Consider the following 21,628-nt stretch of genomic DNA (forward strand, 5'->3'; position numbering starts at 1 on the left):
TCTATCTTTTCTTTTCTTTTCTTTTCCCTCTATCTTTTCTTTTCTTTTCTTTTCCCTCTATCTTTTCTTTTCTTTTCTTTTCCCTCTATCTTTTCTTTTCTTTTCTTTTCCCTCTATCTTTTCTTTTCTTTTCCCTCTATCTTTTCTTTTCTTTTCTTTTCTTTTCTTTTCTTTTCTTTTCCCTCTATCTTTTCTTTTCTTTTCTTTTCTTTTCTTTTCCCTCTATCTTTTCTTTTCTTTTCTTTTCTTTTCCCTCTATCTTTTCTTTTCTTTTCTTTTCTTTTCCCTCTATCTTTTCTTTTCTTTTCTTTTCTTTTCCCTCTATCTTTTCTTTTCTTTTCTTTTCTTTTCCCTCTATCTTTTCTTTTCTTTTCTTTTCTTTTCCCTCTATCTTTTCTTTTCTTTTCTTTTCTTTTCCCTCTATCTTTTCTTTTCTTTTCTTTTCTTTTCCCTCTATCTTTTCTTTTCTTTTCTTTTCTTTTCCCTCTATCTTTTCTTTTCTTTTCTTTTCTTTTCCCTCTATCTTTTCTTTTCTTTTCCCTCTATCTTTTCTTTTCTTTTCCCTCTATCTTTTCTTTTCTTTTCCCTCTATCTTTTCTTTTCTTTTCTTTTCTTTTCTTTTCTTTTCTTTTCTTTTCTTTTCTTTTCTTTTCTTTTCTTTTCTTTTCTTTTCTTTTCTTTTCTTTTCTTTTCTTTTCTTTTCTTTTCTTTTCTTTTCTTTTCTTTTCTCTTCCCTCTATCTTTTCTTTTCTCTTCTTTTCTCTTCCCTCTATCTTTTCTCTTCTCTTCTCTTCCCTCTATCATCTTTTCTTTTCTCTTCTCTTCCCTCTATCATCTTTTCTTTTCTCTTCTCTTCCCTCTATCATCTTTTCTTTTCTCTTCTCTTCCCTCTATCATCTTTTCTTTTCTCTTCTCTTCCCTCTTTCTTTTCTTTTCTTTTCCCTCTTTCTTTTCTTTTCTTTTCTTTTCCCTCTTTCTTTTCCCTCTTTCTTTTCTTTTCTTTTCCCTCTATCTTTTCTTTTCTTTTCTTTTCCCTCTATCTTTTCTTTTCTTTTCTTTTCCCTCTATCTTTTCTTTTCTTTTCTTGACTCAAAGAATAGCTAATTTTCAAATCTGAATTGAGTTTAACTTTAACCCATTTGATGTACTGGAGCTCATGCTTGGTCAATACCTTCCAGCAATGACTGTACACAAGGCCTGTGGCTTTTTGTGGTATTAGTATTGCTAGGCACTGCCTTTACTGTTTTGTTTTGCAAGTGCACTATCATCTATCATATGGGGAAAGGTTCTAGAGCTTCTGATACTAGATTGGGACCTGAAGTAATAAAAGGTGGTTTTTAATTTCTTAGTAATATATCTCATAATCAAGCACATATTTTTGTATTAATGAGCAGCATTGTTGGAAAAACACTATTTTTACCTGTTTTTTGTGTGAAGTGAGAAAAAGGCAGATGAGGATTCCCGCCTGAAATCCAAAAGCTTCAGGTTATTTTATGTATCTGCCCGGCATACAATGAGACACAGAGTGTGGGGGCATTAAGTCCCACCACATGCCAATTCCCCACCTCCCCAGGCTGGCTTTCTGGTTGAAGTTAATGATTCATAAGATTCTGCACTGATTTCACCGCGAGCTTCACATTTGCATAAGTAAAAGCTTATGCAGCTTCTGAGGGGAGATTCTTAGTGGAATTGCAGCACAAAACATTGATATTATGTAATTATAGTAGTTCACAGCAACTTAAGTGAAATTGTTACTTTAAACTTGCTCTAAGTGGGTTGCAATGGAACTTGTGTACAACACACCTACAAAACAAATGAGTTAATCACAATATGTGTCATTTTTAATTTTTCTCTTTCATTTTTCTTTCAGTCATTCTCTCCTTGTAATTAGCATGAGGACTATCCTGCAGTCAAAGCTAGCCACCTGGAAAGTTTCATCTTGTAATGTGCAGCTTTTTTTGTGAATTATGAACGTGCAAAAACGAGACCTTTCTCCCTCTGCCCCCTCCCTTGCATGATTCAAATATGAATGAATAAATTTTATTCAGTGTCTCTCTAAAAATAAAAAATAAAAAAAAAAATAGAAACACCATATTTCAGCTGATAACAGGCATGAGAAATTTCAGATGAAAAGGAATTATTTTTTTTAAGAATATTATGATCATGGGAGAACAGCAGGTTAAGACGGAAGGCTCAGTGCAGCCTTAGCTATAACAATTGCCAGCAAGCAAATACTATATCCAAGCACTAAATCTTGCTTTGTGCTGCCCTGGTGCACAGTAGTGGGAAGAGAATAGAATAATAAAAGCCGGTCCCCTTATGCAAACAGCAGGGCATAGCTCTCAACAGAATACAAGGAGAAGGTGAGCCTGCCTACTGTTCTGGCTCACTAACCATATTCCCAAGGTCTGTGGGTTAGTTGTCACCTCTAGCTCCAGTCAGCTAGTAAATGTACTTCAAACAATAGCAAGGGGCACATTCTGGGTCTTTCCAGAAGAACATTGTACCAATTCATTGCCTCCAAATGTACTGTTCTATTAAGTGTTTGAAGGAAGTTCATATAAGCAACGTGGTGGTTTAACAGGTCAGAAAAGGGAGAGGAACGGCTGCGAGAAGTTTTCTGATTAATTGTGTGTTTAAAAAACTACAAGGCTGTGAGGAAGGTATTATATGCAAGCCCTTCCTTACCACCTTGCTTTTCGAGTGAAGCACACACAGATTGTGGCTCACGCCAATATTGCTTTGAAAGTGAGTTTTCAAAACAATTAAAATTTGCAGTCAAATACATTTCTGCATTGTGTTTTCTCTGGCTCCTAATACTGCTTTCTTGATAAGCCGGTCTCATATTTTCTACCTAGAAAATAAGATTAAAGAAACATTCACCTACTGTAAATAAAATTCTATCAACCACTGTGACTAAGGACTAATGAACACTTCAGCATTATCTTATGAATCCACATCTATTAAAACATCGACTGAAGCGATTTGCATGTGGCAAACAGGACACAGAAAAATTCTTCTATTCTGCCAGGAGTTGCCTGTTGCAAGTTGAGTTTGGCAGCCAGGGACCAAATTGAGTTGTCAGTATACTCTTGCATAGTGGAAGAAGCTGTTTTCTTGTGCAGATGCTAGAGTTTCTGTGGGAAAGCAGAAAAAAAATCATGGTTCTGAATATCTCTGTGGATTGGTGATGTCTCTAATTCGTAGATCACTTGTGCAAATTCAGTCCCAGGTGGATGGGAAATTATTGAAAATGGTTGTTGTTTGATTGATATAAAATGAGTTGTCAGCTTGATTCAGTGCCTCCAGGGCATATGTCCACAGTGTAATTGGCACCTGTCAGAACCAAAGAGTTCCTTAGTACAGAGTAACAACTCCTTGTGTGCCACCCCAAAACAGTGTTTGTGTGTCAGAGCTCAGCATGAAGGCAGGCAAACATAGTTTCTACTTTTAGGCAGGATCTTTTACGCCACAATGAGAGGTTTGGCATGACATTTGGTGCAAGGCTTTCCTGGGCTCTGGCTAGAGACTATCACTCAGGTCCCCTGCTGTCTGGGCAACACTTTCATCTAAGAATCAGAAGAAAGTACATACATTTGGATATTTGTTAACATTGTCTTGATACGAGTATATTCATAAAGAAATTTCACATATTCACTTACTATAAGGAACGTTGTCAACAATTATATTTTCCTACATCTTCAGCAATTCTCCTCACGAGAATGACAGCCCCAGAATTAGGGAAATAAGAGTGTCTACTGAGAAATAAATATGGCAAAGAAAGCACTGCTACTGGCAGCATTAACGTGTTAGCTAATGGTAAACAGCAACCTGTTGCCTACCACAGACTGGAACAAAACAGATTTTCTCCTACAGGTCCCCAGCTGTCTCTCACATAGCTGTTAGCCTGGTACAGCTAAGGACAGCCATGAGTTCACTCTCTTATCACCAGACTGCTGAGCTGGCCACCTCCATGGGGCTGCTGCCCTGGGAGGCGCCAGCTGAAGGGCTGTCCATTAAAATTCATTTTACCGTCTTCATCTAGTGAATGGCTCAACTTTCCTTCTCTCCTTTCATCTCTGCTTCCTCCTTTAGATTATTTTTCATTATGCCTCCCCCCAACATACACACACTTTCCCTTTCATCTCTATATGTATGCTATTCCAGCACTTGTCAGCCACAGCGGGAGGGACATGGTAAGACCAAACAATATGATGGACCAAACAATATGATCTGTTAGGTGGAAGAAAATATTATTATCAGCCACCTTAGAACAATCATTTATCATCACACTTTAAAGAGGTCTGCTATGTTATTTATTTTATTATTCTGTATTAGGTACATGATTTAATTTTACAGGCATTATTAATCACTAAAATACATTACACTTTCAGCCAGGATGTTAACATTTTAAATGCATTCATCTTGTTTCTTAAAACAGAAACAATGGGCCTTCAGCAATGCCCTCCCTCCCCTTCAGTCAATAAATCCTTTCTATTGATTCAGGAAATAACTCTAAGCACTGTTTTATATTTTAAGTTCTACTAGCCATGCTCAACCATGTAATTTTGCTTAATAACAAATAGATCTTCTATATTTTTGCTGGTTATGACATGTTTGGTTATCAAACTCAGCTTGAAAGTACCCAGCAGCAGAACACACCCACCGTGGCAGAGAGGCACTGCAAGAGTGTTCCTAAATTAATGTTACAATAAAATAAAGTGTCTTTAAAAAGTATGTGTGCACATGTACAAAAAAGCAGCCAAAAAAGAGACAAATGATAAATGAAAAATCCATCAGTGCTACAGATTCCCTTGAGCCAGCTTGGATCAACAGACAAAATGGATTTTTGATAAATCATGGCTTTGTCATTGTTTATTCTCTCCTGGAATACACTGCAAATCTCAGAGAGATAATTAGGGAATTATCATATTGCTTAACTAAGTAGTGCAAATTGTGTCATATTCTGTGTATCCCAACCCGGGGCAGTATCATTAGCATTGTTTAATTGTTGCAAATATAGTCATTCTATTTAATAAATTGTCTTCATCGTCAATATCTATGATTGACTATTTCTCTTCTCATAATGTTGTTGGGTAGGTTAGTTACCAGGTAATCTTACAGTTAATACATACCACAATGAGGCAAAATGTAAGAAAATGCAAAGGTCAAAAACATGTTTCTATTATGAAAAAAATGAATGATAATGACATAATTTTTTCAGCTCATCAGGTTCTTTGCTAAGTGCCTCTGTTATTGCCAGATCAGTAGTGTATAACAAAGAAGTGCTTTCTGTAGGCTGCTTCATTAGCCTGCCCTGTAGGACCTCACCTCAGACCTTTCACTAATCTGTTGGCCAGCTCAATAGCCTTGTTAGTTCTATTCACTTCTTCCTGGCAGCAGCTTTTCTCAGCTGTAGCTCTCAAAGGCAGTGGTTAAGGCAGCCAGAATTTTGTCTAGTTCCTTCAAATAAAAACTGTGAGAAACAACTTGGGCATTGTAAGGACACGTAAAAATATTTCTGCTGTCCCATTTTATATTTCTGGAAGTTAAGTTAAATTATGCAGTGTTAGAAATGTGTAAATATCAACTGCTCTTTGAGCCTTTGTCTAGGTTATGCTCCAAAGGCAGATTTGGGAAAAGCTCTGGAAAATCGTGGCCGATCCTTTAGTGTCCTTTACCTGTTCACAGCAGCATTACAAATGAAACTGCAAACTTGATCTTATATCAATCAGTGAAAAAGAAATGCCACCTTTTCCCACAGGATTTTGAAATGTAGCAAAATAGATTTTTTACTACAGCTATATATGCTGTACATAGGCAATCAAAAGGGCTCTGCAAAGATATCTTCTTGGAAACTGAAGAGAATAGAAATTTTAAAGATGATTGATAGATAAAACACTTGAAAATGCGCTAGTCATTGTCCTTTGCTGACTTTCAATTAGTCTGTTTTCCAAGTGCAGTGAGCCTTACTAAAAGCATCCTGAAACCCCCAGACCTGGGAACAGGCAGCTCCACACCCACTGTATCGTGGCACTGAGGCATGCATACAGTCTCACTGGGTTACAACCCAAGTTGTCCCCAGGGAGGAGCATGAGGGAGTGCAGCATGGATGCCCGGGCAGGGGCATGCAGCGCGGGGCAGCTGCAAAGATCCTCCCACAGCAAATGTGTGGATATATGTGAACATGTGTGGACAGAGCACACAGCCAACAAGATGGATAGGAGATGGCAGCATTCCCAAGCAGCAGGTGCCTGTGCTGCCTGACTGATCTCAGTGCTGTCCTGGGGTCTCCCTGTGCTCCCAGAGTAATGCTGAGTTATCTCCTCCTCAGAGTGCCCTGCGTTAGGGACAAGAAAGGAGCTAGGTGATGGGGCAGATAGTTGTTCTGTTGAAGTGGTTTGGAAGAACAGAGTGACTGGCAGAATGACCATGTCAAAGCAGCCCCAAGTTAGCCTTTGCAGGAGGCAGAGTCTATGTGGAGCAGGAGGGCAGGGAGCAGCCGTGGCCTCAGGTCATTTACCTGAAACTATTACAAAAGTTACTTCGTGATAAATTACTCTGGCAAATACCTCTGCTTTGTACCATGAATCACACCAGAAAGACCTCAGACAGAGAAAGATACTATAAATAATTGCTTTTTAAAGGTACTAAAAATGACCAAAGTCTTCCTGGTTTTAAAGCTCAGGTCCTTGGGCCCATCAGAAGCCCAGATCCCCCTAAGATCTTGGTTTTCTACAGCAGCACACTCCCACAAAGCTTGCTGCTGTGTATTTACACTGCCTGTACACAAATGATGACTGACAAATGGGCAACGAGAGAGATTAAGGGCCTGGCACTAAACCTAAGGGAATAGAAAGAGAAAGAAGGGGGGGAGAAATGTGACCTGCTACACAAAGCGAGGCTGCTGCATCTCCTGGGAAGGCAGCAAAACCTACCTAGCACTGCTTCAGCAGGTCTCAAGGAACCAGGAATGATTTCTAACTGTTTTGGCTCTACTGAGCCAGGCTGAAACACTCTGTGTGGTGCCCTGCTCTCCATTCACTGTACGACAGCTTTTTGTCTTCTAAAAGGATAAATAAGTTATCTGAGGTGAAATATAAATAGACAACAGAGACATAAAAACCCACGTATATGTGGTTAAACAGTGAAAGAGCAATTCCAGTTCACACAGGGCCAAACCAGGACCTGTGGGAGCCACTGGTGGCAGAGCACAGCTGGACAGGAGCCATGCTGTGAAGCTGACACTGCCCGCTCCTCCATGATTATTACAAGGCTTTATCATATGAAATAGTGCATGCCAGGAAATGTATGCTGCTCTCTGCTGGGTACCACTCCTTCCCTCCATCTCCTTCTACCTCATTTACAATGTGAACACCTTGCCTCATTCCCCTCCTCTGGCATGATGTCTGTGGTGGGCACGGACCCGGGCAGGGGGAGCTGCACAGCTCTGCTCTCTGCCCAGATGGGAGTCCAGAGCAATCAGGCCCTGAGTGGACTGCAACCTAATGGACGAGCCACATTTGTGACTTTCCATAAATAATGTGCTAAATGGATAAAAAGATACCATTTTTCTTTCTTTCCCCTGAGTTACTGATAACAAGACAAGTTCCTTCCCTTACAGTTTGTGCATATAAATGTGATTAATGTGAAAAAAAAATAAAATTAAAGTGCCAAAATCTCTTTCTCTCTTTCTCTTTTTTTTAAAGCATTGCCCTTTTCAAAACAAGGGGAAATTCAGTATAGTTTCAGTGCCACAGTGATCAAACAGTGTCACATCACTATGGCAATTGCTGCCCAGGCCAGGAATACAGATCAGCTTTAATTGTGCAACGCCTTATTGCTGGTGCATGTCAATCAGAATCTATGAATTGAGAAAAATTTGCTCTGTTCATTCTGTTAAATGATGTATCCAATTAAACCTGTTAGAATTCATGATCTTCAGTCAAGGTTAAATGAAAGTAGTTACTCCTGTCAGCTAGGTGATTAAATGCTGCCTACATCAGGCACATTTATGTGCAAAATTAAAATTTTGGTATAAAGCATGAATCTTTATGCATGCCAGTTAATTATCTTGCGGTTCCTCCATTTATTAAATGCCCACTGCATTTCTTCTTAATCATCAGCTTCCTTTCAAAACTTATTTCATACTCTACACTATAACAAATTTCAATGTTTAAAATGAAAGCTTTCTCAATGAAAACTTCCTCTTTTCAAGGTTTCGGCTGTTGCTACGGTACAGAAGATGGCCATTAACAGTTTTTGAGTCATAATGCAGAAGGCTGATGTGTGTTGTTTTGTTCAGTCCACAGAGCATGTGACAGGAACCTCTGATCCACTGCAGCCATCCCTTTCATCCCAGAACCGCTGGGGTCTGGCTACAGTCAGCCAACTTCATAGCTCAGCAGGCAGTGGGAAACACGACAGCGACTGTGCTGCTGCCTATGGTGGCAGAAAGACCAAGGGACAGCAGGGCACAGGCACTAGGGTGATCCCAGGGGCACTGGAGCCACTGCAGCCCTGATGCCCATTCTCCTGCCAGCCATCAGTCCTCACCTGCCTTCCTTACAGTTTGGCAATGTGCTGCATCCTGTTTGCCCTAGGCAGCTACCACACCACAATATCACACTTTAATTAGAAGTAAAATAATATGTTGCATGCTTAAAATTCAATTCAGTTGCATATTTATATTTATAAGACACACTATGGGCAGGATTTAAATGCCATATGAATTGAGGAAGCAGAATACAGGTGTATTATAGTGATTTCTAGCTGAAATAGTTGCTGGAAATGCATACAAAGCAGAGCAGCACCAGATGCTAATTTAATACCCTAAGACAAAACACCATGTTCATACAAGCACAATTCCACATATTCTATGTGTGCATTTATCCCCTTTCATGATAAAAAGGTATTAAGAACCTTTGTTACAAACACGCAACATAAAAAATATGTCATACCACTTCACAACTGCTAATGAATAATATCATTTAAAACAGACTGGGAAATAAACTAGTATAACACGTTCTACTAAACTAGTACTATAAATATGCACAAGGTTGTTATTAAAGATAAATGCACACAGTAATTTTCTACTTGTAGGTTTTACAGGTATAATTTTGAATCATACAATATTTTTTAACACCCATCATATTGATGGGAGGCAGCAGGAGTCTGACTGGCAGCGGCTTCCCACGACCAATCTCTGATGTCTCCATCTCTCCTTGAGAACCCACATAAATTACCTCATGGCCGCAGAAACCGTCAGGATGTGATGACGCTCAAGTCACTGCAAGCAGTCCCTGACCCTGCAGTGGTTCCACCTAGGGCATGGCAGTCATGCTTGCAGAGCTCGCTAGGTGCCCCAGGCAGCAGCACATGGCCCCCTCTCAACTCCTAGGAAGTGGCTCATTTTCCCTCTGGCACGTGCACCTTCTGCTGCAGACAACAGAGAAAAACAGGTATTGCTTTCCTTTACTGCTCAGCAACTGGAGCTCAGTTTCTCTGGATACCTCAACAAAAGGAATAAAACTGATCTTCACAGTCACAGATAACAATTCCTCCATGATCTGGCAGGAGTGCCTCAGCAGGACAGTAGCTAACAGCAAGCTGTGGTTGCAGGCTTTCAGATGTCTGCTGTTGAACCATTCCAGCCCACCACTTGGACCATCTAGAACTTAGAGACCATTCTTCTTTCTCCATGTGTTCTTTCACTCTGGTTCTCCAGACTCAGGTATAAGTTGTGAACCCCAGGCCCAATGTGCCTTAATGTCACCCCATGATGCAATACTGTCAAGACAATTTGTTTCTGCTCAAAACAATTTCCCCTTCTTAAAATTGTGATTGTTAGGTTAGCATCCCATTGAGATGAGAGGAGAAAAGAGCTGCAGTTTCAGGTTGTGTCTAAAATTTTAAGGTAGGCAAGCTGCACTGATTTATTTTCAGCATGCTGTTTTATATCTTTAAGAGCTAAATATTTCTTTTAAGTGGTGATTAAATTGTGCAGAAACTGACTGACATTGATAAGGCAAACACTGCAGTCTGCTTGAACAGACTGAGCGCTGCACATCAGATGCTGCTTGGCCACAAGAATGTGAGTGTACACACATACACACACATTTATTTGATTCCGTAGGCAATTGTATCTCACAACACATATAAAGTAATGTATGAAGATAGAAGAAAATTAGCATGGAATTACCTATTTTTAGTAGATAGATTCACAAAGAATTTATGGTTTGGATTACAGTCATTTTCAGACAAAACTTACTTAGAAAGTAATTAAGCATATTTTATCTATTAATTCGTATTTTTTGTTTTGCATTCTGCTGCTAAAACAAAACTAAAAACTATGGAAGGATGGATTTCTTTGCTGGATATTATAAATGAGTAGAACAAGGGTTGTTAATGTTTGTCATTTTCCTTATCTGTACACATGAATATGTTATATGCTCATTTCCATTGCAAATGGAACATCAAAATGATCATTGCAAACTGAAACATACTGTACATTTCGTTACTTCATTTCTTTGAATATACTAGCAACAAAAATAATCAACTGCTACAATTCTTTGCAACTCAATGAATAGCGGTGTTCATCCAGAATAAAGCTGGCATCATCCTCTCGAGGGTCATTGCTATCCCCTTCTGTAACAAAGTCAGCCTGAATCATGACAGGACAACGGTGCCAGGCACTGCACAACACAACCATGCAAGGCTCTACACAAACACATGGTCACTTTGCTTCTGGCACACCTTTCCTCAAATCTCTTCACATTTAATGTAACGAAATCAAGGCAGAGAGGAGATGTGACTCATTATAACTACATCAGTGAGCAAATACTGAAGAGAAAAAGAAGCATTTGAGATAAAGAATAAACGTGTATAAAGCGGTTATGAATATATTCAAACTGACAGTTAGGAAGTTTTTATCTATCTGAGCAATGTGTTTCGACAGCAGCTGTGGGGATAGTTAGGGAGAAACACACTGTTTAGGAAAGGGAGCGTGGGCTTCAGCTTTCTATTACTCTGTGTTTGTGGTGTAGAGTACAATATCTTATTCTCATTTGGCCCTAGAGAGTTCCAAAATGTAGTAATGAGTTATAAAATACAGTGACAGATAATGCCTAGCCCAAAGTGGGGCTTTTGTCATAGAAAACAGAACCAGAGGAAGAACAGGATATAAGAGCAGGGATCAGCTCAGAGCCCAGAATGGTATTTGAAGATACAGTAAAAGCAAAACAAAACAAAACAAAAAATTGCCCAAGATAGAAGGAGGACTGGGGCTCTTGACAAAGTGATGAGACTCTGTCAGCTAGAAAACAAAAACAAAATGGAATAAATATGCAGGAATAGAAACATAGGATACAAAACAGGAAGGTAAACTGCGCCCTTCTGAACTGAGTGGAGCCCACAACCATGTACACCTGGTCTTACTGCTAATGGGACAACAGGTCATACCCTGAAAACCCTTACTTATGCAAGTAATCCCACTAAAATCAATTGTAACCCATGACTGTAATCACTGCTTCCTTGTCTCTGTTAGGGATTGCAAGGTCAGGTCGATTTTCTGTGCAATATTGGATGAATGCTAGAAAATCAATAGCTCTATTGAGATGACTTCTTTTGGAGTAAAAATAAACCTGTATCATTTTAAGTTCAGATGTTCATTGTTCCTGGGTGCTTTTATAAATTCCTTCTGAAAGCAAAGTGGCCAAATCAAAATGGAGTGAAATGCTCACCTTTTTGGTGTGTTTTACAGCTTGCTTTTATAACTAGCTTTGTAATACTATAAAACTAAAGGCAACTTCATCATTTCTTCATATTTGTTCTCCATCAGTTAAAATTGACATAAACTCAAGTTTGCTGTTTTATAATTTCATTTAAGCAATTCCTTTTATTTTAGTGACTTGGGGATGAGTGGAGGAAAGAGAATGTCAGAGTCTGTTATTTCAGGAGTTTTGGTATATTATGGAAAAATTGTTGATCAAATTCAAATGAAGGAGTTTCTTTTTTTAATGAAAAGATTTTAGCACAGTTGTAGAAATAGAATTTATTGTCAAGTACTGCTTTGGTACTACAGAAAATTTGACTCAATTCTGTTCATATTACAAGCTGTTCTTGTACTTCAGTCACCGTAGAGCACCTTCAACTATCATTTAGTTTTAAACACCTAAATATATCTTAGTATTTTTATTTCTAGTTTGCTAGTAATCTACAATTACACCTACCTGTGACTTTGTTTAAACTGACTTTCTATAATAAAATATGCTAAATCCCTGTGTTTGTTTGCCTTACACTTCACTTACAGTGAGTGAAATGGAAATGATTAATCCAAGGCATACAAATAACCTATTTTTCCAATAGCTTCAACATTTTCTGCAGTAATGGTGAGCACTTGTTGGCTTAAATGAAAGTTTAAGACCCATTTCTTTATTGTACAGATGTGAAATATTGTTGAGAGGTGCAGTGGTCAATTTCATGTCTGGCATGAAAAGTAGACTGTGTCAGAATTTGAACAGCAGTACCAAGGAGGCAAACTCACAGAAAATAATGGCTAATTCCTTAAACTTCGATTACTGTCAAAAGAGTTTAGAAATGTCTGTCAATTAAGAAAAGGGGATAATGATAGAAATGGGTGTGCTTTCACTCCTAGAGGAATCTTTAATTTTTTTGAGAAAAAATATCCCAAATTCATTGTTCATTCACAGAATTCCAGATCTGAATAATTTAGTTGATCCAGTTCAAATATTTTATTCACAAAAGACGTTTTCCCCAGTTTCATGGAAGGATCAGGTCCCTTTCTACATAGCTTATAGGGAATTTTCAATGAGCAAGAAATAAAACTGCTTTGGTGCTCAGGGTTGAGCTGAGGTGAATGTGTTGTTCCTGGGGCCTATAACATAGCTATGGGATTACAGCACAGCTGCATTTACCAGTGTGCTGGGGAGCAAATCAGAGGATGTATTCATTGCTCTCCCCCTTTTAGTTAACTCTTCGCAGTGTCTTCCACGTGTCAGCCATTACTTCCACTCTTGCTCCTCTGAACAAATGGTTGTAGTTTGACTATTACTGCTAATAACATTATTCACGAAGTAATATACAACAAGCTGTTGTAACACATATTTTGCTAGTGATGTGTACTTTTCAGACACACCCTACTTGCATTGTTTTCATATCTGCATTGCTCACAGAAGTTTACTATTAGTAGTACTGCATGGGAATTGCTAGGTCATGGCCTGAACCAGTGATTATCAAGTGAGAAGGCAAGGTTAACCCAGGGAGAACAGGTGCACTTGAGTGACCAGAGGGGGTGGGCTCCTCACCCTCATTTAAGGGTTTGCACCCGAGGGAGCAGCATCTCTGTCTGGAGACTGCATCCTCCCTGAGACTTCAACCAGCCTTTGGAAAGGGCAAGTTGCTTTTTTTCCTGTATCACTTTCTAGACGAATGCCTCTCCAAGTGTGTTCTCATCTTGGCAGAAGGTACTATTATTGCTTTGCATTACTCCACAAGCACAAAAACTGTAACTGCAAATCAAATCTAGGAGAACAACTGTGACTATTAAACTTCACACAAGCACAGCACGCTAAACTGTGATCTTCAGTGCCTTCATTGTGTTCATTACTTTACTTGGTTATCTGGTTGCTACGTTACTAACACACACACAGAAGCCAAACAAACAAACAGCAAAAAAAAAAAACAAACCCACCACCAAACCCAGAACCCAAAAGAGAGGGTAACAATGTACAGTCTGCTTTTGCATCAACTGTATGGGCTACAGTGTAAGAATAAAAACATTCAATTTCTTGTAACAGTATAAAAATTAGGCAACAAAACAGGCCAGATACTTACATATATCTTTTTGATGTGCTCATATGATAGGAAAGCAGATTGATGAAGGACAGAAGAAATGCTAAATATGCACCATGACAAACAGTGAAAAATTAAGTATTGTAACTAACATTAATTACACTCTAGTAAGATGAATAGGCTGTTCATCATTAATGAGAATGTACACCTTTGTCTAAGTTTCACATCTACCTGTGATAAATGTGCTAATGGTGATAAAATACATCATAGTAACATTTGAATTAACAGCATGCTAATAGATTGACATACAAGTATGAATAAAGCATTTAATCATAAACATTGTACCACACCCAACAGCAAATTTTTTTATGCTTACATCAAGCAAAATGAGTAAACATTACTATCTTATTTTAGTTTATACCAAAAGAATCTAACGGTATAACCCCATACTATTCCAATATTTTTAGCCCAGATTATTGGATAACTACATGGTGTTTGGGAGGCATTCAGGCAGTTTAACTAAACAATAAGGGAAATTCTGAATAGAAAGGGTGGGGCTGGATCTCAGTACACACTACCCACTGACTCTTGCCCATGTGGTAGGGATGGAATTTTCAAGCAGTCTTCATCATGGGCTGACTTCAATGCCTATTACAAGACAGGCTTTAACTTATTCTAAATTAAAATCAGAGTAAGCTCTCTAGTCTTCAGTTCTTATCCATATCATTAGGAGCTTCTCTTTCCAGAGTTTCCAATATCTTTTTTTCCCAGCAGAAAGGCACTGGGGCTATTGAATCAGGCATGGGGAGTGAATGGCCAGGCCTCACCTGTGAGCACACAGCTGATGGGGCTGCAGCCTCACTCATCCAGAGGAGCTGGGATGGACAGATGCAGAGTCGTGCTCCAAGTATCCATAGCAGCCCTACAGGGCCAGTCCTTGTACAGGAAGGTCAGATCTCTCCTGAGACATTTCCCTGCTCACCCACTGGCCCACTGAATGTCCCCTGGGCTTGGCAGCTGCTTCTGTTAGAAGGGGAGGTCACCTTGCAGCACAGCCATGGGATCTCACCTGGCATTCAGATCTCTAGCAAGGCTTAAAATACTTCAGTTTACTGCCAGAGCTCACCTAGGCTGCAGTGGTGATGCTGAGTGTGTGCAATAACAGAAAATCCTGAGAGACAGTATTCAAGTTAGATACATTTCTCAGGCACTAGCCTGGCTGGCAGAAAAGCTCTGCAGGTCAGCAGGCATATGGAGAAAATGCAAAAATTGTGCCTGCTGCAATCCTTGTAAACTAAGGCAAGATGACCCAGGCTAGATTTGCACGGGGGAGGCTACTGCAGCACCTCAAGGAGGAGTCCCCCCATGCACAGAGCAAGGCACACATGGCCAAAAAAACTCCAGGTTTCCTTTTCTGTCTAGACTGACAGATCTCTCCAGGAAATCTGAAAGTCTTGAAAAATAGACATAGGGATTTCAAACTGCTTGTACATTTTAAGCTATTTCACACCAGCACAGGCAAGTGTAATACAGTATGACTGCACTGGTAGCCACCCTATTCACATTTTTTTATTCTTTATTACACTAGATGATACATCACCTTAGTACTGTTTTCCTTCACATTCTAACTGTCAACTCGTTGATCAAGGGAACACTTTTCATAATCTTCCTTCCACACAGTAATCTTTATCATTTCGCATTTCTAAATGCTGAAAGTGCACCAGAGCAAGTAGGAAGAGTTTCCTCTGCTATTTCACATACTTAAGAAGAAGATGTTATCGATTCAGATGCTCTGCTCTGAAAGTGCTTTGCAAAGGCCATAAGTATTATTATTTTCATTTTAGCAGGCAGGAAAATGGCACAAAGATTTCCCAAGGTCACCCTGCAGACCAGTGAGAGAACCAAGATTAAATTCAGTTCTGGATCCCTGTGCTGAGACAACTCTGTCGAGCTATTTTTGGAAGGTCAGAATGCTCCAAATGAAGCATAGACATGATACACAACTCATTCTCACAGCATAAGAATCATTTATGACATTTATAACAGTTTTTCTATAGCAACTTTTTCTGGTTACAAGAAAAAAGTGTGTTCTACGCATTTTCAGAAGAAGAGCTGAAAAAAGCAAAAATTTAAACTTCAAGTTAAAGAAATTTACACCACTTTAATTCTTACCTGCTGGACTCTAATGATGTTAGTGATCCAAGCACTGTGTCCAGCAACAGCTGAAATCTTACTTGCACAAACTTTGAGCTGAACTCTGGGTCGCTTCTACAGTTCCAACAATAGTTGCAGAAATACATTCCTTATCCAAATTAGTAGGGCTTGGGGAAAATTCATACACCTAAAGAAAAAAAAAAACAAAACCAACAAAACAATGTATGACAAATGACTAACAATGTAATAAAGTTTGAAGCTTGCAGACATTTCAATATATGCCATAAAAGAACCCCACCATCTTAATAAGTTGTGGGTCAGAAAAGCATCTTCTCTGTATTCAATATTTGAAAAGGGCAAGATGACAGCATTTTATTCACATTTCAGCTACAAAAGTGAAGCAAATAGAATTAAAACAAACTTTAGAGAAGTACTCAAGGACACTTAACAGAAATCCACAAAACACTAGATGTGGTAGAAGATGGTTCAATTCCACTTTAATCAACCATTTGGAATGTTAACTCACTTAAATATCTCTTCTGTCACTTAGCTGTTACTCTTTCTGAGCCTTCCCTTTACTGAAGTTCATTGTAAATACAGGCTTTTTAGCAATAAACTGCCTCCCCCTGCTTTTCCTGTATCTAACTCTTCTAACAACAAAATGCTGGGGTTTAACTGGCGAGACCTAAAACTCTATTATTATGGAGAACTGAAATGAAATGAAAGAAGTTCTCCGATAAAGAGAAAGCAAAATATAGTTCATGTATTTCTCAATTTTTTTTATGTTTGGCAAAAGAAAAAAAAAAAAACAATTACAAATTCTAAAAGACAAACTGAAGGCATACTACAGTTTTACCCCAATAAACTTGTCAATATATATCATACAATACTCAGTTCTGGCCTTTGTTTTGCACGAGCTGACGTCAGTACGTTCAGATGGACTGCAGCTTACTATTTTCCCATGCCTCCTACTGCTATTTTCAGAAGTATAACACTACTTTTTAAAGCCCATGATGCTGAGTAACTTTAGTATTAGGCATGACCTTTTTATTCAGGCTTGTTTCCTGATCTCAGTAAGACTCCTGGGTAATCCAGCAATTTGCTAGCAACAGCCTCATAAAGAAAAATAACACAAAGCTTTCATTGTTCATGTAAAATATGCAAATATGGTACATCTCAATAATGTATTTTGCAATCACGGTTTTAAATGTCTGTGATCCTGGGGATATTCTAGCTTGTTCCAGGATATGGGAAACAATTCATCTCTGGAGATGAACATTATTTAATTTGACTAATGACTGATTTACTAACACAAACTCTACTTGAAACATGCAGTAATGTTTCTCTTATCATTGGGGTCTGTTCTTCTTCTGTAACAGATCAGTAAGAAACCAAAGTAACAAGAATTTTAGATTCATTACTTTTCAGAAATGTAACATTTAAACATTTAATCTAAATAAGGCGTTAACACCAGCGAGTCAATCATAGCTGAATTTTAACAATCAATTCGATTTGTCTTATTCTGAGTAACAACCAGAGAGACTGAAATCTGAGCATGTGTAATCTCAAGTCTAAGTGTCAAATAGTTTTAATGAGTAAGGACCAATATCAGAAGACTGACTTTCCTTTGAATGAAGGGAACTAGAGCTATCTGGAAAGTGTGTAATATCAGTTTTTTCTTCACAGCTGAATTGTCAGGCAAATTTTTATAATTGCTCTGTCCTTTACAATCTCCCCAAAGCAAGGAGAGGCACAACTCATATTTCCCAGCTCAGCGCTAAATTCTGCAGTAGAATACGATAGGAAGCCTGTCTTTCCCCTGACAAGTATTTTGAACTCCTTTTATTTAATCTTTCCAGCCATATACCCTTAGATAGCCTGGGCTAAGCAGTACATAACTGGAGAGCAGAAACTGGAGGCTGGAACACAGCCCTGACACTGTTAATCTGCTATGCTGCAATTGCAGTATTGCTGCTGGAGTCTGACACCACTCAGAATAGTTGTTCCTTTACCCACCTGAAGGTATCCAGTGTGTCATCTACTCTTGTTCTTAGCTCGATCTGTCTGCAGGGGTTGTGCAGATACACTGTTGCTGGCAATTAGAAAAAAAACGAACAGTATTTTTCCTCCTGTGAAAGGTTCTGAAAATGTTTGCCTTCAGGGATGTGCAGCATAAAGAAAATTCTTTACCTTCTAGGAAATTTTACACCTGTAATTTAAAGATCCAATTAGTGAAAATACATTTTTCTCTCCACTGTTAACAGCTACTGACATATATTAAAACTGCAATGCTTTGGGGCCTATCTCCATTTTGTATTTCGTAAGAGCTATTATGAAACTCAGGACTAGGACCTTATATATTGGGTAGGATTGAATCTACTCATGCTATCCCATGAAGTAAGGCAATTTTAAAAATTTGCTAGTGCTTAACTGGGCCTCAGAGCTTGCAAGAGTTGCAAAGGCTGCAAGTCTAATATGAAACCTTCAGTGCCTGATGCTATCAGCTACATAAAATTCATCAGCATGATAAGTGTTTCCCTCACACAGTATCAATAGCTGTCTTTCTTACATTGTATGAAATTAATCCTTCCCTTGAAGCAGCTTTCTCTTGGTCACTATATCTTATTTCTTGGTGACAAATGGACAGGATGTGCTAGAGGATAATCCAGCATGAAAGAGACACGGCAATGTAAAAAGGCACACCACAAACCTCCTACTACCTACCCCTTTGGGATGTCAGCACTGCTGTCACCTGCTGCTCAGCAGAATGCTGAAAGTTAATATTTCCCAAGCCTCGAGCAGAGCAAACAGAAGCTTTTTTTCTCCTTTTACACACAGGCATTATTTGGGAATTGCAGCCTCCAAGGCACATCAAGAACAGGGTATGCTGCTGGGCAAGTGTTAGTGCCTTATCCTCTCCTGGCCTGCCTGGGGCTGCCTGATGTCATCCAGTCCGAACAAATCTGATAATGACAGCCCTCAAGAGCTGTCATAGTGTTGCGTTAATAGTACATATCAGACTGAAATTTCTGAGGCTTCTTGGGAGAAAGATTTTCTGTGGCACTCATCTGGGAAATCTGGGTTTTTGATATACATCTTGGAGCCTTAATGTTTCCCAAAAACATACTGACATTTAAGAAGCACACTCTTTGGCAATGTTTAAATACGTCACATTTTGCTGTAATAAAATGGCGAAGGGGCGTGCAATTAACTTGGGAACGTTTTTGGAATTTCACGAGCTCCTGCCATTTCTGTGATCTTTGATATTTTCCTGAAATATCACTAGAAAACCTATGCCTTGCAATAAAATCTCATTTAGCTGAACTGCTCAAATAAATCATATTTCTTAAATGTGCACATACCACTAAATCAATTACCTTTTTTAGGTACATCTTTGTATCTTTCCAGCCTTAGTCCTCTGGACTATTCCCCCTGGGAGACACAAGGCCTCGTGGTGCTGTGTTGCATTTGTAATAGCTTGAGCAGATTCAGGAAAATTCTCAATTCTGTCAGGTTTACCTAAAATCCATCAAAAAGACTACAAAGCTCAGTTGTAAGAAGTATAGATCTAAAACTTGTGGAAGAAAAACGGAATTAAGAACAGAGTTGGCTTTGGCAAGGTCAGCTGAAAATCTTGCTGCTGTTCGGCAGCTTCTGCCTGATGAGCACAAACCCTGGAAAGTGTCACAGCTCCATTTGTGCACTCAGTGTGGTCATACTGCATGGCAAGCTATGACTGGGAGAAAATGTATTTACAGCCCAACAAAAACTATCTACTTATAACCTAGTCCAGCTCAAGAAATCCCTCAACTTCAGATTCAATTGCACAGGTGCAAATGACAGCTTATTTAACACTTGATTTAAATTTCAAGGTTTTACAAATTAAATAAGCTTATTATATATTCCAGAGTTCTAGCTCTGAAGGATACCATTCCTACATGAAAGCTGCAAGATTTCTGAGTAGTCTATGCAGTTAAATAAAAACATAATTTTGACATCCTGAAATTTGTGTTATCACTCCAGAAATATAAAGTGTCAGTCACAAATATGATGAATTTGTATACTTGCAAATGAACAGGCTATTTGTTAATTCAATAAGGCAAGTATGTGAAATCCGTAACATACTGCATTCTTTAATATTTTGCATCTATTTCCATTAACACTCAATGAATACTCAATCTGAAAGCAGAGAAGTGCTATGAGGAAGGCTGTCACCAGCATCAGTAAGTAATTCTAACAAACGTCTGGCATTTCAATCAAAAGGAACGCATACACTGGGGAGAATGAAGCAGAATTGGTTCCCAACCAGACACTGTGCCAGATCACTTGAATTTATGCCCAGTGGCAATTGTGAAATAGCTGGAAGTTTGGATGCACATCCCTCATTGTGAGTATGGTCATACTAAAAAGGGTGAATTAAATCAATGCAAAACCTCTTTCAGTCGGATGTGAAGGCTAACAGAAATGTGTTCAAAGTTCAAAGCAGAGGAGCAGACAGTGACACTTGTTACTAAACACTAGCTGGCAAACATGACACAAAGACAAGACCTGAGGCAGCAATCTCCATGTCGATGGGATCTGTATCGCTGATGAAGAAAGTCTATATGCAACCATTTTCTAGATTCCTCATCTTGGTAGCTCAGGCAAAAAAGGGGGGTTGGGGGGGAGAGAGAAGTGGAGAGTTGACATCTCGCTACAGAGAAGACATAAGCTCTATGCTATGTTTTACCCTTAATGAGAAGGGAAAAGACTATGCTGGGGTCTTTGGACTAACACATATAACATTAATGGGTAGAGAATCTTCATTAAATCAGTCCAAAGAAATAGGTTTTCACTGTGCAATATTTGCCTTATTTACATTACTTACCCAGTGGTTTACTGGAGATACAAAGCCAAGGCCCTCTCCTGACCTCTACACATAGAAGTAGAGTTGCCGTTGTATCTGTTTTGAGCAGTCATGGAGAAAGAGAAGAGATTACCTTTTTTCTAAACTTAAAAATAAATGTGGATTCACAGACATTCAAAAAGTAGAAAAACATGAGATGTACCCACCTCAAACACTGCATAAACCCTATAGCCACAGACAGCTTTGAACTCAGAGCTACTCACTTTTACAGCTGTGCTGAGCCATCATCACTTTGCAGACAGAGAACAGCTGGGCAACAGAGATTGAAAGTGAAAGCATTTGTCCCTTGAGTCCCCTTCCAGGAGGATATAGCTTGAACAATACCAGTATGAATGAATAAATTACCACAAATACACAAATATGTATGTATAAATATTTTATTTAGGTGTATATGTATGCTGGTAGATTGATATTACCATCATAACAGAACGTCAGCTCAGTTTCACTTTATGTGGATGTTAATAGATGCATGTATATTACCAAGTTTTTCTATGCAGTGTTTCCATTTTGCCACTCTGTGCCTTGGTGTCTTTGTTTTCTGATGAAGTTCTCTTTTTCAAACAACAAACTTAGTCCTCGCATCTTCCACCTAAATTATTATAGAAGAGAATTGGTAATTAAGTTTTAACAAGATTTAAATTATATTAAAAACAGACAGTTAAAAGGAGACACTGCCTTGGGCTTTGTTGTAAATTTGTATAATTATTTTTAGTCCTCTGGAGAATGCATAATTATGCTTCTGTATTTATAAAAATA

General features: G+C 38.7%; 2 long non-coding RNA genes across 3 annotated transcripts in view; one reads left to right on the top strand and one right to left on the bottom strand.

Annotated features, from left to right (window-relative positions):
• The window catches only part of LOC136057980 (uncharacterized), an 18,819-nt gene extending 16,747 nt beyond the window's left edge, over positions 1–2,072 (top strand). For both annotated transcript variants that reach the window (XR_010623099.1, XR_010623100.1), the window contains exon 3: positions 1,871–2,072. This is a non-coding gene — a long non-coding RNA (uncharacterized LOC136057980). The remainder of the gene's footprint in view (positions 1–1,870) is intronic.
• Positions 2,073–18,156: 16,084 nt separating this feature from the next.
• LOC136057625 (uncharacterized) lies at positions 18,157–20,645 on the bottom strand. Its single transcript, XR_010623050.1, has 3 exons — positions 20,515–20,645; positions 19,344–19,485; positions 18,157–18,175 (listed from the first exon to the last, which is right to left on the bottom strand). It is a non-coding gene; the product is annotated as an uncharacterized LOC136057625 (long non-coding RNA).
• Between the last annotated feature and the right edge of the window lie 983 nt (positions 20,646–21,628).

The sequence above is a fragment of the Cyrtonyx montezumae genome, unplaced genomic scaffold (genome assembly GCF_038088225.1).
Source record: "Cyrtonyx montezumae isolate F1298 unplaced genomic scaffold, pur_monq_1.0 scaffold_7, whole genome shotgun sequence".
Classification (NCBI taxonomy): domain Eukaryota; kingdom Metazoa; phylum Chordata; class Aves; order Galliformes; family Odontophoridae; genus Cyrtonyx; species Cyrtonyx montezumae.